Genomic DNA, 15,737 nt, shown 5'->3' with positions numbered 1-15,737 from the left:
GAGCCAAGATGGCAGAAATAGGAGAGGTTAATTACTATCTAGCTACAGTGTCACAGAAATTGAACCTTATGTGCCAAGAGACTGGCTCACATCTTCACATTAGCAACACTGCAGAAGCAGCGGGCAGAGAGAAACTGACCACATGACTCACAGGTCGATCTCCACTGACACCAGCTCACTGCAACCACTGTAGACAGACGAATTAATGACGACTCCCGGGTGGTTTTTAAACTTAACTTAAGCTACATTTTCATTTCTCTGACAGAAAATCTGATGGTGTTGACAAGATTTCATTCAGAACAGCGTAGTGTTGGCAGCATGGTGATGTTTTCCCTAAAGACTATTTTTTTCAGACTTATTTTTAAGTCAATACACAGTCCTGCACTTGTGAAATTGAAGTGCACTATAAATTCTGTATTGAATTTGCACTTGTAATGTACACTTCAAGTCTTAAAAATGTATTTAAAAAGACTGTACTTGCAGATAATGTAATATTAGTGAAATAAAAGGCCACTTAAGTGCACTTAAAGAGAGTACGCTTTCATGTTAACACTTAAGTACACTTTTAAGCGCACTATGTAATGATGTCAAATTAAAAGTTGTAATTTAAAGTGCATTTTAAACTATTGTTTTAATAATATTTTGTCGTGCTTTAAAGAAACTTCTTTGTGACTATAGCACACGTAAAATAACTTTAAATGTAATATCAAATAACACTACCGCTGAACTTAAGATATTTTAAATGTACTAAATTGCAACTTGATCATTGCAAATGTACAAGTTTCAATGCAGTTCTTTTAGCAAAGAAAACCACTTAATCTGATCACAGAAAATCCTCCAAATTCAACTGAGAGAGAAGAGTCTGTGAAGGAGATAGACGTCTCAACTTAGAAAAGATAAGATAAAAGTAAACAGCATGGATCCGAACAAGATTTGTAGCTTGAATCAAACTGGACCAGACCCTACAATTTATCTACGGTACTTTTTTTTTCTTTTCTTTTTTAAGCTCCAGAAGCCTTGATATGAACAAGCAAATTGGTGCCCTGACAAGAAAAGTAAATCTCTTTTTGTAATAAATTCATGACCCAAAACTTCCTTTCTTGCATCTCTCATGTGAAATATCTCTTTTTTTTTCTATAGAGGCAAAGAAGCATGCCTGATACTGCTATAAGATTGATGCTAAGAAACTCTGAATCTGTTAGGCAGATCTCTTAGAGAGACAAACCGCAAATTACTAAAAGTTTCCTTTGAGAATCCGATGAAAAACTCACTAATTTAACAAGCAAAGCACTATGGGCAGATTAAAAGAATCCAAGAAAGCACTTTTGATCAGCTATCAGAGATACACAAGTTGCTAAACTGTCCAAACATGAGTAGAATGGAGAAAATCATTTTGCTGTGCAACTTTGATCAACCAAACACCCCTTCCAGCTGTTTTTAATGAACTGAACAGTTATCTACAGATGCATAGAGAGAGAAAAGGATCAAGCTGTCAATATTAGAAACTCCTTGTAGCTATTCCCACTGGATTAATCCGGGAAAACTGTAAGATGAGAGCTGTTTAAGGAAAGGAATGTGTCTCTCTTTTGGACTTTTACTAATAAGCTGTCACCTACTGCAGGCACTTTAAGGGCTGACTGGAGATTAACATGAAACACTTGCATGAGTCCAGGCAACAAATAATTTACAAAGCAATGATTCGGATGCTTTCTCAAGGCTCTGGCATGCTGACAGAACGCTTTTCAATAAACGGATTCTCCATAGACACGCAGGCCTGGGACGCCTGTCTTCACAATAACTGCATGCATGAATTAGAAAGCATGCTTTCATTGAATTTCTATAGCACATAGTATGAATTTCCCCTCTGCATTCTCTTTAGCTGGCAAGAGGACCAACATGAAAAAGAAGCCATGCTTAATTGTATTGGAGGTGCATTTGTCAAATCTGAAAAATATACTGTATTTTTTTTAAATACAGTAAACTTCGCTGATAATGTTAATATAATAAAATCATATTAAGTGTACTTAAAGAGAGTAAACATTCATGATAGTTTAGGGATAGTTTACCCAAAAATGAAAATTATGTCAGTAATTACTCACCCTCATGTCGTTCCAACCCCGTACGACTTTCGTTCATCTGTAAAACACAAATGAAGATCTTTTAGATTCAATCTGAGAGCTTTCTGTCCCTCCATTGACAGCTACACAACTGAAACTTAGACACTTCTAAAAGTTCATAAAGATATATATAATATATAATACTGTAAAATAGACATGCATTATATTTAGTAGAGAATTGGAACCAGAAATAGTATTCTCATTTAAAAATACAGCTTTAAAGTCCCTTGCGGCCATGTAATATGAAGACTGGAATAGAGGTGACAGCTTAAAGTAGCTTGCAGCAGAGAGAATGAGTGAATGGAGAATTTAAAAAGACTGCTGTAATGTGTCTGAAATGTAATGTAGACATCATAAATCAGCCGCGCCATCAGCTGATGCGTGACTGGCATTGTATTCCTGATTTTATATATCACACAATTTTAAGGTATAATTTTTAAGGAAACTTTTGTACTATTTCAGTTTGCACTTAAGTATATCTTTTAATGTTTTTGAACACTAAACGTCATGTTTTATGCAATTAAATGGATATTTATTTCAATTTAAATTGTTATTAAATGCAATTAGCTGAACTTTAGAGTGCTTTTTGACCTTATTACTGTATATCTTTATATGTAATCTCATAATTCTATTGTCTTTTTTTGAAATATGGTTACTGTAAGTGTACTGATGAATGTACTGACAAGCATTTATGGTAATCTAAAAGAGATTTTAATGTAATTACATCTGCTTTGGTATGTTAGTCAACACTTAAAAAAAAGTGTACTTATTTAAAGAACAACAAAACAATAAAGATTTAAAATGTTTTAAGTAACACTTTATTGTACAGTGCCCTTGAAGTTACAGTAGTAACTATAAATTATGTGAAATACATGCAACTAACCCTATAACCAACCCAAATCTTAATCCTAACCCTGCATGCAGTTAAATAATATATAGTTCTTAAATGTATAATTACACTGTAACAAGGGCAACTTAAAGGGATACTTTAAGTTGGATACTTTACTACCTCAGTAAAGATGAATGTGTATTTAAAATGGGTCATTTATGTAGAAATGTGAAATTATTTTTGATGTTGGTGCCTTCTAGAATGAGAAAAATGTATTTGTGGCTCATGTGGATGAAAGACAACAACTCCCAGAATGCACTTGCTTCGCTGCCCTACGAGGCCACTCCCAAGCCACGCCTACCGGTAAGAGCGCAGCTAAACAACTAGGCTAGGCTACTAGTGAGTCTCTGTGACGAGTCTGCCCGGGATTTCGAGATCGCCAAAATTGTCCGGGATTCGGCTTTTGCGTTCTACAGTCGCCATTCATTATGTTTACTGTGGCGAGCAGGACAAGGCTGAGGGCCGCGGGAGAACGACGCAAGGCCAGTGGCGTGATTACTGATGAGCGGCACCTGTGCAACCCCTACTACTCAGCTTTCTCCTCAGAACAAGAGCCTGTTAGCTTGGCTTCCAATAATAGATGGCTGACATTATTTGTACATTCTGTGAGTGAGATCCCACCTTCTATGTGCGGGTTGAAAACATGCGGATCTAGCGCCTTCTACTGGCTGTAGTTTTTAGCCTATGGACAAAAAAGCCTCCAGTGACGCAAAATTAAGATTTTTGCGGCATCGGAAGAATTTTTACAGACAAAAAATACATAATTCTCTCGTCTCAGGGGGACATGAGGGAGGAAAGCACGGTGATTTGAAAATACTACAGGTTTTCTACTGATACAAAGCTTAATGCTAAATCCTGAAGTATCCCTTTAAATGTGTAACCAAAACGTTTAATGACATTAATACAAGCTATAAAAGTTGTACTTAACTGTTAAGAAACATAGTCATGAAAGTGAACTCTCTTTAAGTATGCTAAAGTGGGATTTTATTTCATTGGTATTCTATTATCTGCAAGTATCTGCAAGTTTTTGAAGATTTGAAGTACATTATGAGTGCAGATTGTGTAGCCTATTCTTTCTTGTGTGCTTCTGTTTTTGAAGCACCCATGCGTTTTTGAGCTTATATTGAATTCACCATAATTAATTCAGCTAGATGCTAATGCTAACATGCAAACAATATGTGACAATGGGGTATGTGGTATCAACAATTGTAAGGTCAGACCATGTGGTTCATGACTTGAACGAATCCACAACCCCGATTCCTAATGTTTTGGCATAAGAATAAGACTATAATTAATTGGGGGGAAAAATCACTGTTATGATTTGCACTATGCTTTATAACAAAATAAACTTAAAATAAAGGTTTCACTTTCCAATAAACAATAATAGCTGAACATAAATATGTGTCCATTTTTAGTTACTTAATAGAAGCAAAATTGATTTTCCACTAATTGGAAAATGGAGCATTTGAAACTTTTGACTAAATCAAAGTGGAATGTGGCTTGACCCATTCACCATGAACCGCAAGCCAAGATATTACAAGCATAGCAAACATTTCCCAGTATGGAAAAGCATGTATCAACAGTGAAGTAAGGCCATTCTACCGCGCAGTAGAAGTACAGGAATCGGGATGCAGCCACTCATCTCGTCCATTTGACGCACACACACACACGCATTACTGCGCTTCTAATGTATGGAGATTGGCGTCTGGGTGACTCAAAGGGTGATGTATGAGAGACGTCTCTGCCGCGCTCACGGCTTAGAGCTCCAAATCGATGTGTTAGCGCCCATGTCACACATACGTAGCATTTAACACCAAGTTTAACAATCTTTAGTGGCTGCCAAGAGCTCACCAGCCACTGACCTCGACTCACAGCGGGTGATGAATAACTCGCCGGCAGTCAGTCACATCCGAGATACACACAGATGCCTGCTGCTGTCCGATACAACCCAACGCACGTGTCTATTAGTGGAAAAATATGAAAAATATCACGCTTATGCAAAAGATTCACCATTAAACGGCTTGCTTTTGAACTCTGTAACTTGAGGTGAATATGCTTGAAAGTATTTCTATAAAAAGGTATATTAGACTTACAGATATATGCTCCATTCAAGTTGAGGGCACATTATTAATTGTAACCTCGTTTTCTTCCTATTATAATGATCGACAGGATAGCCTGCCAGATAGGATGGAGATAAACCAAAACTAAAGTTAGTCATTTTAACTGAATTACATTTCTTATTAAAACCATATGGGATGCAGTCAATCATGTAGCCAATATATTAGTATGTAACTGCTCAGAATGCTCAAATATATAATTTTATTTATAATAGATTAAATCACATAAATGTTTTTTAACATTATTTCTCCTTTAAAGGTTTTTTTGTGTGTTATTCTCTACACTGTAAAAAAAAATGTTTGGTTTAACTTAAAAAAAGCAAGTTACCTTGTTGCCTTAACATTTTGAGTTCGTTGTAATAAAAAAATTGAGTTAATACAATGAAGAAGAATGGTTTAATAAACAGAAACTCAAAATAGTATGTTATCTTCACACATTAGTTATCGAAGTTGATTTGACAAAAGATAAAAAGTTGTGATAACAAATCATGAAAATATTTTTTTACAGTGTACCGGTAGTTTGATTTGGTCAAAATATAAAAGTTCTTGTGTGTATGAATATACTGTAGAATAACTTTTAAAGCAGTGCGAATGAGGGCTGAGCCGAACAGAATCACAGAGGAGACTCAAGCCGACGTTCGCCATAAATGCTTATTTTAAAGAGTGGATCAAGGATAGATTTTAAACTAATCTTCTGTTTACATACAGATGTTGTTATTCATTCAAAAGTGTCTCTTTGGGGTTAGCAGTTTATTATAATAGGCCTGTGTTTTTCCCATATCAACTTGTTTGTCTGGCTTGCTGTGTGTTTACATTTCAATTAGAGAAGGGGTAAAAAAATATATATATGAAGAAACACCTGGAATATTTCTCAGTAAAATTGCCAGTTTAGACGCAAGTACAGCACCAGGGGAAATGATGAAAGTTACAACATCACCTAAAAGAGAAACGATTTTTAAATAAATTCACATTATGTTCATTTATTGTGAACAAGAAAAAAAAAGAAATGCAACTTATGATGGTCTTTTATAAATCAGAATATACTGTATGTATAATTCATATATAGCCTATATATATATATATATAAATATATATATATATATATATATATATATATATATATATATATATATATATATATATATATATATATATATATATTACACACACACACATACACGTACACACTGCCCAGCCAAAAAAAGTCGCTGTTTGGATTGAAATAGTCAATTGATTAAGAGTCTATAATAGGATAATTAGCCTATACATTGTAAAAATATATATTTATTAGGATTGTACAAATTCTAAATGAACTAAAATATATTCTAAGAGGTGAATTTACTGTGACTAAATAAAATACAGTGAGAACAAAAGCTAATAAAATAACTTATTATATGTTATGCCATTTGGCATAACAAGAAAAAAAAGTTGGAATCAATTAATTAATAAACATTGATAATAAGTATAGCAATATCAATGGGTTTGATATTGACAGCAACATGAGTAAAATGCCAGTGATTTAATAAAAGGAAAATGGAACACGGGAATGAATCGAAACGGAATGTGCCGTTGTTTTTCTTCTACAGAAAAGTGACATAAACATTTGAAACATGCAGCATTAAAAAAGCTAATTCATTCCCAGCATAGCGCACACTAAATCTGTAATGCTCTTCATCAATGAAGACCCACCAGATTTGTTGAGTTCTGACTATGTCTTATAGCATCTACCCATGAGCCCCAAACGCACCGACCCAGAGCGCTTCAGTGCCTCTTTCCAGTTGGACGGGGCAATTTAAAAAGTTCCCCTGGGTTTTGGGCCTAAATAAAAACAGCAGGCTCAGGTTATTGGGGCTGAATGTTCCTTGCTTTCAGAGGAGCGTGACAGAAAATATTACCGGTCAGTGTTACGTCTACATGACAGGTTTGCCAGGTCGACTAACAAAGCACATTTATAGGTGATAAATTACAGCGACCTGTTTTAAATATGAACCATAGGCAGTTTGTGTACTCAGATCCTCAAACCAGGGGTTAAAAACGGATCTTTTGTTTGTTTGTATGTTTCTGTTGGCTGTGCACAAGACTCATAAAACAATATCTTTACCTTGGCTAAATAGACTTCAGAATGTATTCAATGGGAATGATGTCACTGTAATAACTATTTTTAACATGTACACAATTTTTTTACAGTATCTATATATTATGATATCCTTAACTGCATTATTAAAAACAGTTTAAAATATTCACTTTATAAATATCAATATGATACCATACAAATACCATATTGATATTTATATATATTTTTTTATTTAGATTTCTTGTCACGCCAATCATTAATATACTGCACGATAAAACGTTACCCATTCTGAATTTGTATTAATAAATTTGTATGAATAAAGTGTTTTTTTAAATAGCTTTAATTTAATTTCATTTCCATCGTAATGATTTTTAGTCACAGTATATTCAGCTCTCAGATCATCATTATTTTCAGTTGCAATTCAGCATGCAACTATTACAATAACTTTCTGATGGATGAACATTCTAACAACAAAGTCAGTTTTTCATGCATAATAAAATTCTACATTTCTTCAGTATAATTCTACATTTCTTAAGTATAAGGTTTAGAAATGAAAATAGACAGAACACTAAAATGATCAATAAAAAGCTTGAAGGGATGAATTGAGTCAATATGTTAAGCAATTCAAGGTGATTTAATTACAGAAATTTATGGAGAAAAAAAAAAAGTATGATGAATTTTAATGACGTGTTGCCTTGAAAACACTGTAATGACGGCTAGAAGACAGACAGATCCAGTCCTACATGCCGATTAGTCAAAGAATGTGTAAAGATAGAATGATAGAGATGTTTCGTTTATGCTTGAATACACTGATTAAGATAATAAGCCACAAAGCAGAATCTGTAGGGACCAGGACACACACACACACACACACACACACACACACGGAGAGACACAGCTGTAACGTTCTCTTGCTTCGGCTGCTAGATCGATTCACAGGCCCATTCAGTCCTCCATGAACATTGCATTGTCTGTTTATTCATTGTGTTCTTCATTGTCGATTTAGAGCACAATTCCAAGCAGAATTATCATGAGCCAAAAAATCCTTATAGTGTCATTATAAGCACACAATCTCCATACAATATTGTGGAAAAATTCCAGAATCAGCACATCCCTTACCAATATTTTATGCCTCATATTGTATTACTTATTCATTGAGTTATATATGAGGAAAGTGTATTGAACTTTCTATAGACAAAACATCTATAAAAAATATATTTAAACAAAGTTTTTGTTGAGAGCATCATATTTGATACATCAGGCGTGTATGATATTGTGAGAATATGATGCTCATACTTGAGGAGGGAAAAAACACCTCAATTTTATTCAGAGGCCTAAACTAAGCAGAAATATGCAATATGGTGCCAAAAAAATGTATATGGCCAAAAACTAAGATGTAATTCTGATAGCTTGTAATGTAAATCAATCAGATAACAGTATAACAGACTACTTACATAAAATGCATATAAATATACATTTTCACTCTAACTGCCAATACTGTCAGAGTAAGATGACAAAATGCTTAGTCAAATTTGATACTCATATTTTAACGTGATTTTTCAAAGCAAAAAAAATAATATATATATATAGATAATTAAGTAAACCCAAGTTGCTTCAGTCCAGTAAGTGTTCATCTTGACATACTAATAACAATATAAAATATATTCTTACGTTTACTTTATAAAAATCAGATTTCACATCTAAAAGGAAGGTGGGAGTTTTTACAACTATTCTAAAGGCCTTTTACTTGCTAAACAATAAAACTGTCAGTCAGACGATGGGAGGCATGTAGTGGATTTTTCAACAAAGTTTTGATCATATTGGTCATTTAGAGGCCTTAGAATTTTGCATTTCAAATGATACAATAGGCTTTATAGGATTAATAGTATTTTATAGGCTAACTCCTGAAGGATTGCATCTGAACTCCACGTGATGAGATTAGATTTAGTCTAAATGTGGTGAATTATAAAATTATATGGAAACATTCAGTCTACTGGAGTCGCTAATTAGGTGTGCAAATTATTTCATGAAAACTAATGTGTGTAGTAAATGGTGTGCACGCTTTTCCAAACCTATTTTCTTTGTCTACAGAACGTTCATGCATCAGTCACCGAATCCTTCGGTATGTCAAACCAAACTCGTAATGCACCAATCATTCCCTCTGCGAATTGTAGGTGTGTGTTGAAATATGATTATGGTAATGACACTTTCCTGTGAAGCGTTCAATGATTACACACACATACGCATTGCAGTTCCACATAAAAGCCAACAGAGGGGAAAATTGTATGGGCCGATGTCGCCGCAGATCCAATGAGGACAAAACGGTGTTGGCATGTACAATCAGACTCCTCTTTTTGTACCCGTCATGCTCCAAACAGCCCACAAACACACATCTGCAGTCAAGGACGGTCGCGTTTTGTCCGAACAATCGGCCGAGGATCGAAATAAGAGTGTGGCAGCACTGAAGGACCAAGACCCTACAAAAATCCTTGAAACCAAACCACGTATGATTTTTCCCTTCCCTCCGGCTCTTTCAAACTCTTGTTATGATGAAAGAACATCACCGGCAGAGAGTCACTTAAAAACGTTTTGATGGGCAGGAGAGACTGAATAACACAAATGTGGAGAAAAGGAATGTCACGGGGAAAAAAAACCTCAAGAGCAGAAGTGAATTGGCCGATCGTGTTTCCACTGACGTTCCCTTCAATCTGCTCCTGATGTGGAAGTCGACCCTGCCGTTCCCATGTTTGTGTGTGTGTTTCCAATAAACTCCAGGGGGTTCTGGTGAATGTATGGACTGATGTTCGGGCAGACGGAGTTTGACAGGTGTGTGTGGACCCCTCAAGAGGGCCGAGGGGGTCAAAGGGGGGTGGACGGGGGACGTAACAATGCATGCATTCAGCGCTGCAGGGGAACGTGACTTACACATAGTTATCAAGCCCAGAAACACTGAAAGAATTAGAAGGTCAGTGTGTGAGAGAGTTGGAGTTTGAGCTCGTTTGGATGCTAATAGGTAATTTAAGATCTCCATTATGCCGATGACCGCAGGCAAACACTAACGCAAACAAATTAGCTGAAATTCCCTACTTTTTTTCAGCCTTTTTACAATATTCAATATGCACTAGCACTAGTTTGGAGTCGGTAAGATGTTTTAATGTTTTTGAAACATGTATCGCAATAAATTGTAAAATGTAATTTATTCCCGTGATGTAAAGCAAAATTTTCAGCATCAGTGTCACATGATCCTTCAGAATTCATTCTAATATGCTGATTTGCTGCTCTTATTATTATTATCAATGTTGCAAACAGTTGTGCTGTTGTAATTACTGTCACTTTTGATCAATTTAATGCATTCTTACTGAATACAATTTTTAAATTCCCTGTAAAGTCAAAATTAAGTATGTGTTATGAGTTTGTCACACCACAGAAAAATGTGTTATTATCCACCCAGCCAAATTTGAATGATAAAAAAAAGCCGGCAAGTACATAAAATAAGCTATCAAAATCTTGAAAAAATGAGCAGTATTCTCTGCTCTCAAACGCTGGGGGCGTGTCCGCTGGCTGCGCTGAAACCACGCCCACTCACGGGAAAGCTGCAGTCGCCACACTCAACTGTGAAGTTACTGTGGAACTACCTACTATAATTATAACATAATAAGCACACAAGGCAACTTACACTCATTGGTGGGCACGCACTGCCGATGATGGCACCAGTTGTCGTCGCGACGGGAGGATGAAGGCCGAGGCGGGAGATAGTCAGTTCGGCCCCATTCATCAGTAACAGCGGATTATCAGTGAATCCCAGTTGTCTCCGACGAAAGTTTATAAATCTATCCCGTGTAAAATGATCATTACAGAGGAGGGTTTTGGCAGCGACCCTCACCTCTCCATCAAGGTGGCTCTTCACAAAATTAATCCACCTTTAAATAAGGACACTGATCTGTTTTGTACGTGATCGCATCCAGGTAGTACGCATTTCCGTGACGAAGGCATAGCTAGCTAGAAAACTGTAGAGAGAGCGGCAAACTGGTGTGAATGTGCTCTATTGTTAGGGGAGGGGCCCGCGTCAGTAGATCCAGCGTCATCAAGTAGGGGCGGGGCCAGGATCTCAGTGGCTCCAGTGCGTCATCGAGCCCCCGTTTTAGCCCCGCCCAGCAATGGTGAAAAACTGTTTAACGGTCTAACTCCACAATTCAGTACTTCACAGTTCAGTCTTTGTAATATGTTTTAGCAATATATTTCTAACATTTATAATGTGTTTAGAGTTTTTTTTTTTTTTAATTGCCTTAATTTCTTTAAAAAAATAAATCTTACTCTAAACTTTTGACCAGTAGGATATTTATATATGTTCATCCATGTATTCACATAACTTAAACAAACAGCCAAGTGATAGCACACGTACATCACAGAGACGTCTATTTGATGTGCGTGTTTACATCTGGAACTGGAAGACGTATTTTTTTGAGTGTTTGCTCATCTGCAATACGTCTATAGGACGTTTCCTGTCAGATGTCAAATAAACGTTTAGAAAATGTCTTTAAGATGTTTATGATTTGAATGTATGTAAAACTGACATCTTAAATACGTCTATCAGATGTTAGCAAACAGTAGATGCTTTCCAGACATCTTGCAGACGTATGTGTGCTATATGATCAAGTCATATTTTTTGCTAAATGAACACATTATGATTTTTAATATATTCAAAGTTCACATTTTGGGAGTGTCCGCAGATTCAGAGTTTTGAAACAATTCAATAAATTGTACAGTTTGAACTGATTCACAGATATGAACTGAACTTACTATATCAACACTAAACGGGGAATTTTGCTACTGATACTGAACACCTCGATATTGGGTCAACCAATAGTGTGAGTTTAAAGTAGGACTCTTTTTTTAGGGTTTTAGAAACCTGTGTGAAAACAATCATTATTTGTGCATTTCTGTTTGGAGAATAAATAAAAAAAGTAGGATAATAAAGATAAAACAGGTTTTATTTGGCTGCTGATATGAGCTTATTTGAGTGCAAATTATAAAAAAAAAATTTTAACAGTACCTACTATTTATTATATGTTGGAAACTTTTTTAATGAGAAAACAATTAAGTGCACATTCATGGGCCACATTTAAAGTTGATTAAAACAACAGAAAAAATATAGTATTAAGTAAAATTATATTTCCGTTAAAATGTCACAAATATAGTTTGATCTCACCCTAGCTCTACATCCCACTAAGCGAGCAAGACTTATCAAGTGCTGGGCGATTCACACAAACAAGTTTAAAAACAAAAATGGCACAAAACATCTCTCGCTCGTGTCTCATTTCCACTCAGGCGCCAAAAGCCCATCTGAAGAAGCTTTTAGAAAGCGCCGGACGCAACACGCAAACAGTAGAAGAGTAGCCAGCCGTAAAATTGGACAGCCATCCCACCCATCCAAGCGAAAGGCTCAAAGCGGTGAAGAGAGAGAAGGATGACAGACGAGTAGGGATGAAACAACCTGAGAGTAATGGAAGACGGCTGAATGCAGATTGACGCAGATCAGATGAGCCGCAGATCTGAGGAAGGTGAAATTGCTAACAAACTTTCTGTTGGAATACATCAGCCGGAGACAAAGCGATTCAATTATCAGCATAAAAGAAATGTTAGAAAAAAGGGGGGAAAACGAGGAATAAATACTAATTCAATTATTGCACTGCACGCTTTTCGCCGACTGCCAAAAAACACTTTGAAAAATAATACCAAAAATTCTGGGGGAAATATGGAGCCAATCATTTGTGACTGAAATTCATCAGATCTGTGAGAACTTTGATCTCCAGCAACAGAGCAAAAATTTTAAAAAAGCAATGTGATTATTGATTTCAGAGGTTGAACTTTTCTATACGGCCTCGTTTTAATGGGAGGCGCCGTTATTGGACATGACGAGCCCTTTCAACTAAGATTTGGGTCAAGCTGTGTTTTATCAACACTTCATCTCCTGTCAGAGCGGCGCTGAATATCAAGCATCGAGATCTGGACTTGGTTTCGGGAGTCATGCTGGGACGGATGAAGAACAGGCTCACCAAAGTCAGGGGTCTGATCGGATAAGAATGTGACTCAATCAGGTCCTGTTCTCCAAAAGGTTGATCAGACGTGACGGACGAGCAAACTTGTATTTGTTATGATGACCACAAACAAACAGACATGTCCACAGCACATTAGAGTAGGGTAATTCATCACTGCAAGATTTAATTTGGCTTTTAATAAAACATGGCTGTCTATGCAATAGAAAGGCGAATTCTTTATAAAACAGTTCTACGCGACTACAATGAGGGAAAAAGTCTGTGGTGTTGTTACCTTTTGCCTCGACGCCCATAATGCATAATCCAACACAAACACATGGCAATTCATATATATTGTATATTTTCACAATTTCACATCAAACAAATTCATACAAAATCACCAACTCATAAAATAGTTTAATTTTACTGTGAGATCAGGTTCTATCATAAGTCAGTTACCAAAATAAGCATGCATGGCTTTTTATTGTACATTTTTGGTTTACTTTGTGTTTCTCATGTGTTTGTTGTTGTTATATACTTTAACAACAACAACAACAAACACAAATATTGGGTGAAATAATTTTTTCTATCATTTTTAAAGTTCAATTTTTCTGTATTGTCCGTCTGTTTCACAATGCTTTCTGGTATTGCCTTCTCTCTGAAGGACACGCAATACTGCCTTAATACCGGAAATCGAGGGTAACGAGGTATGGCGTCACTGATAGGCGATAGTAAGCTAGATCGATATTAGAATATCATATTAATAAATGCTGGATGGCTTCTGTTGCTAAATAGCCATTCATTTTAAATTAGCATTACTAATTTAGCATTGCTGCTACTAAAAATAAAGATGCGTCTGATTATGTTATGTAAGCCACTTGACAAAATAGTTTTTTTCTCTGAGGCATGGTAAAAACACGCTACTCGCGGAAAATCAAGAAAACAAGCGATTCAAACAATAAGACTAACAGTGTTAAACTAGCTATATAACAATGATTTGTTTTCGGTCTATAAATGTATCCAAACAGTTGTTCCTTTGTCTAATAAAACATATAATATATTAAAGCATCTTTGGTGTTTCCATTGTTTCTGCTAAATAAAACGGAAATCGAGACTAACGCTGGTATGGCGCCACGGATAGGTGACGCAATGACACGGCCCGTGTCCTAGTTAAAATTGCTAATTTCCCTGTATTTAAACATTCTTGGAAACATATGGGATAATGTAAGTACACAAGTCAACAAAATATATAACACTCTATATAACATTCTAGTGGTTTTTGGATATTTTAATCCAAAAATCTTACATATTGTGCCTTTAAACGAGCAATGTTTTGGTCAATCAACCTTCCTCAGGCACACAAAACATACAAAAGAGAAACGATAAGGAAAAACATGAAAATCCCATGTACGGTTGCTCTCTTGGAGCCACACAGACACGCACACAGTTTGCTACATAAAACTTAAATTAGATCCTTAGATCCTTCACCGATGCATCTCAGTTAAACCTGCACCCTTTGGAATGCAGCAGGCTGAGCCTGCGCTGAGGATTTCAATAGACGTCCACTGTCAGGATAAACAAGAGAAAGAGGAAAATGTCAAAAACAATAAAACTTTATCTACAACCTGCCATCCGGCATTGTGTTCGATAAGAATCGCTGTCTCTCGCCGTCCACTGAGTGCTGTGTGCTTTCTCTGTTTGTGCTCTTGGACGAAACAGCAGCTGAATAACAATCATCCTGCTGTTTTCCGAGGCCGAATCAGCCTCCTGGCTCTTACAGCGTCCAGCCTGTGAAATTAGGAGCAAACACAGACTCCTCTTCTCACTTCCATCCGCCCATCACTCTAACTCATTCTCGGCCAGTCGCTCCTCTAGTTGCTAAAAGGGTCAGAACTATTTTGCTGTCAGACTGAAGGATGCCGCATAACATTTTTCCGTTGTGCAGATGTGTGGGGAAAGAGAAAAACGGTGATTGTGAGCGAATGTATGAAAGGTTATTTATTCTCGGACGCAGGGCTAGATTGTACGAGAGGGCGTTTAAATAACGCCCTTGCTTTCAGAGACTCTTGTTTTGCTGTTTGAATGTTGTATGAGCTAGTCTATTGTGATCTAAAGGGGTTTCGAGGCAGATGGTTGTCAGGAAACGGCACCGGGATCCAACACGTGTGCCAGGGGAACCGGCGGGCATGGGCGGGAGGTCTTCATCCTCCTCCTCATCGTCACAGGAGACAGTGCGAAGGCGGACGTGTTTCCTTGACATCACTCATCGCTATGGAAACAGATACTTTTCTGCCTCGGTGCTTGGCGACTCCCGTCAATCACGAACAAGTAACCACGGGAACACCCAGGTGCACCGACGGATCACCTGAAGAATGTGACAGGAAAACTAGGGATGTTTAAATCTTCCCCTGACTTACCCTCAGACTCCAGTCTTCAGTGTTACATGATCTTTCAGAAATCATTCTAAGATGCTGATTTGATGCTCAAGAAACATTTCTTCTTATT

The 15,737-nt window shown here is 36.7% G+C and overlaps 1 protein-coding gene across 3 annotated transcripts in view; it reads right to left on the bottom strand.

The window, feature by feature from the left end:
• The window catches only part of LOC307011911 (adhesion G protein-coupled receptor L3), a 305,103-nt gene that overhangs the window by 259,073 nt on the left and 30,293 nt on the right, over nt 1-15,737 (bottom strand). For all 3 annotated transcript variants that reach the window (XM_079638009.1, XM_079638010.1, XM_079638008.1), the window contains exon 2: nt 2,100-2,136. The gene's annotated coding sequence lies outside the window, so the exon portion shown is untranslated. The remainder of the gene's footprint in view (nt 1-2,099; nt 2,137-15,737) is intronic.

This window comes from Phoxinus phoxinus (genome assembly GCF_949152265.1).
Source record: "Phoxinus phoxinus genome assembly, chromosome: 2".
NCBI lineage: Eukaryota > Metazoa > Chordata > Actinopteri > Cypriniformes > Leuciscidae > Phoxinus > Phoxinus phoxinus.
Note: the sequence above shows the minus strand (reverse complement) of the source record. Positions and strands in the feature narration are given on the sequence as shown.